Consider the following 3,174-nt stretch of genomic DNA (forward strand, 5'->3'; position numbering starts at 1 on the left):
TATACCTGCCCCAGCATGTTGCCTTTTGAGAAGTTTGTTGATGTATTGGTAATTTGAATGTCTGCCCAGCAATGGATTCCTTATTCCCATGGATAACAGCTATTCAGATACTGACATTTCTACAGATACCCTACTTGATAAGAGGTAAACAAAGTTATTTGTTGAATTTATTTTAATGAAGTAATTAATCATTGCCAGGGTGAGGAAAAAAATCATATGCACCAACAATCTAAGGTTTCCTTATTTTTAATAGTGTCTAACATTTTCATTTGTCAGTGCAATGCAGTTCACTTCTTTGTTCACCCCAATGTGCAGAGAAATGGCTTAACTCTAATGCCATATGCAATACCGACACAGAATATTCACTGAACGTCATTCATGGGATGCTTCAAATCCCTCATCACACTATGAAACTCCTAAGTCTATTCAGAGGCAAATAATTTTATATGCCATCAGACAAGCACCAGGCAGCCCAGTAAAAATGTAAAAAGAAAAGGAGTACTTGTGGCACCTTAGAGACTAACCAATTTATTTGACCATAAGCTTTCATGAGCTACAGCTCACTTATTTGAGCATAAGATGAAGTGAGCTGTAGCTCACGAAAGCTTATGCTCAAATAAATTGGTTAGTCTCTAAGGTGCCACAAGTACTCCTTTTCTTTTTGCGAATACAGACTAACACGGCTGTTACTCTGAAACCAATAAAAATGTAAGATTCATCTCTATCTATCATACACTGGTCCACATGAGTTTTGTGGTGAAACATCTGTTCACCGAACAATGAGAAATTATTTCAGAGGTTATTTCAGAAGGCTGTAAGTCCCATTTCTGATTAATCTGGTTTATTAGTTAGGGCACAATATTGAGTGTTAGAAGACCTGGGTTCTATTCTTGACTTGCCCATTGACTCCCTTTGTGACTTTGGGCAGGTCTCTTCATCTTTCTCTGCCTTGGATTCCTTAGCTGTACAACTGGGGTACTAATATTAACTCAGCTTTCTAAAGCTTTTGTACCTGAGAAAATGCAGCCGAGCCCAAACATCTACACTGCAATTAAACTGCCCCTTAGCCTGTGCCCTGCAAGCCCGAGTCAGCTTGTACAGACCAGCCACAGTTGTCTAACTGCAGCGTAGATGTGCCTGTTAGAGGGCTTTCCCTTTACCCTCTCCCCTGGTTCCTGCCACACAGACAGAAAGCAGAAGACCAGCAGTCCGAAGTGCAGGCAATGCAATGTTTATTGGTGTTAATTTCCAGCAAGCATGTTTATCATAACTCTGATGCCACAGAGCCTTGTTTCCTAGTGTCCTGACTCCCCGCTCCTATGCAGTCATCATTATACCTGAAATGCATGCCCACGGTCCCACCCCTTGCAACTTATGGTCATGTTCCATTTGGGGAGGTCATGGACCTGGGGTCTTTGTCCCACCTTTTTTGTACCCCATGGGAGGGGTAAGGAGTGAGGTTGTGCTACGATCAGGGGCAGGAATTTCTCTGGCCTTTTAGTGTTCTCCCTCCCCCAGCATCTCCCCTTACCCCTCCCGACCGGTTACTTGACCTTGCCTTGAGACAGGAGTTGAGGCAGTCTTCAAATGTGCGCTCATATATCATACTCCCACCATGCCCAGTAACACTTTAACTTCTCTTATCTGTTCCCATTATACTAACAAACCCATCTGGCTAGGCAGTCTTGACTCCCTTAGTGACTAAGGGAGTCCCTGAGCAACATACACTGTGTCTTTGTCCTTTGTTCACACATATTAGTAAGAATGTCCGTGTATCAAAAAACCAAACAGGCAAGCAAAACTCAAAATACAGGCCAAAATACAGGCCAGGATCCTACACTAGCACCAGCACTCCTAACAGTGCCCTTAGGAAGCTCTCAGCCACAGGAGTGCTTTAGGGGCCTTGTCGGCAACTCACATGGCTAGGAATGTGCATCACCCTAGGAGTGCCTGAAGAGGCTGTTTCACCTCTGGGGCACTTTGCAAGGATTGCTGACTCCTGCCCATTCCTGCATATGGGAATATGGGATCATGGGCGCTGGGCAGAACTGTAGCTGATCCAGCTGAACTGTGTAAAGCTCCTCGGGACTTTAGTGAACTTCGCAGGGATAATTAGAGTCCACATAGTGCCTAAAATCACAGCCTGAAGCACCAATTTCATTATCCCATTCAACATTTAAAAACTGAAAATACAACTGTAAAATTCAGTGCAGGAACTTTATCATTATCTCATTTCATCTGAGGCTGCTTCTACATCATAAAGTTCATTCACTGATTAATGATCTGAAACAGAGAAAATGTCTATCTGTATCTATCTACAGGTGAATATAAAATCACTCACCCTGAATCGCCTGTATTGGATTCCTCAGAGAAGACGTTACCCTCCCTTGCCAGGTGATAGCCACGAGTATCCCTGGGGACATCACTCTCCACTGGAGACTTGTTTGACCCCAGGAAAATATAGATGTGAGTTCTTATAACAGAGGAAACAAAGAAGAAAAACAGGATCAGAGATACCAGGGTTGAATGGAGTTCTTTCAACATGAAATGAACACAGGGAACATGTCTCTAAAGCTGAAGAATGTCCAGGCTTCTGATACAGGGAATTACATGTGCTGAGTGGTTTCTGAGAACTGGTATGATGAGGTGGTGATTAAACTGGATATGACAGGTAAGTGAAGGTAATATTGAATCATTTATTACCAGATATTTTGTTATTGAAAGAAAGAGAGAAGGAGCTCAATTAAGCCTTTCTGCACCTCTTTTTTCGTGTCCAGAATTACACCACAAATGAGAAGAGCTGTGAGAATGATTTGTGGTTTCAGAAAACAGACACAAAAATATTGAAGCCCTAGAAAGCCGGCCTCACGGTGAGAGACTAAAGAAGCTCAATCCTTTTAGTTTAACAAAAAGGTGTTTAAGAGGTGGTTTGATTACAGTTTATAATTACTTTCATGGGGAAGAGATTTCAGATATTAGAAGGCTTTTTCATCACACAGACAAAGGCAAAAACAAGATCCAGTGCCTTAAATTTAAGGTCAGCAAAGTTCAAATTGGAAATATGGTTCAATTTCTTTTAAATAAGGGTAATTAACCTTTGGAACAGACTACAAAAGTATTTGGTCAATTCTCCATCCCTTTTACATCAAGATTGGATATCTTTCCAAAAGATAC

At 41.7% G+C, this 3,174-nt stretch overlaps 1 long non-coding RNA gene across 1 annotated transcript; it reads left to right on the plus strand.

Annotated features, from left to right (window-relative positions):
• Positions 1–2,864, plus strand: LOC311511892. Its single transcript, XR_014709365.1, has 3 exons — positions 1–144; positions 2,322–2,671; positions 2,778–2,864. It is a non-coding gene; the product is annotated as an uncharacterized lncRNA (long non-coding RNA).
• The last annotated feature ends 310 nt before the right edge of the window (positions 2,865–3,174 follow it).

This window comes from Lepidochelys olivacea, assembly GCF_965140295.1.
Source record: "Lepidochelys olivacea isolate rLepOli2 genome assembly, chromosome: 23".
In the NCBI taxonomy this organism is placed as follows: domain Eukaryota; kingdom Metazoa; phylum Chordata; order Testudines; family Cheloniidae; genus Lepidochelys; species Lepidochelys olivacea.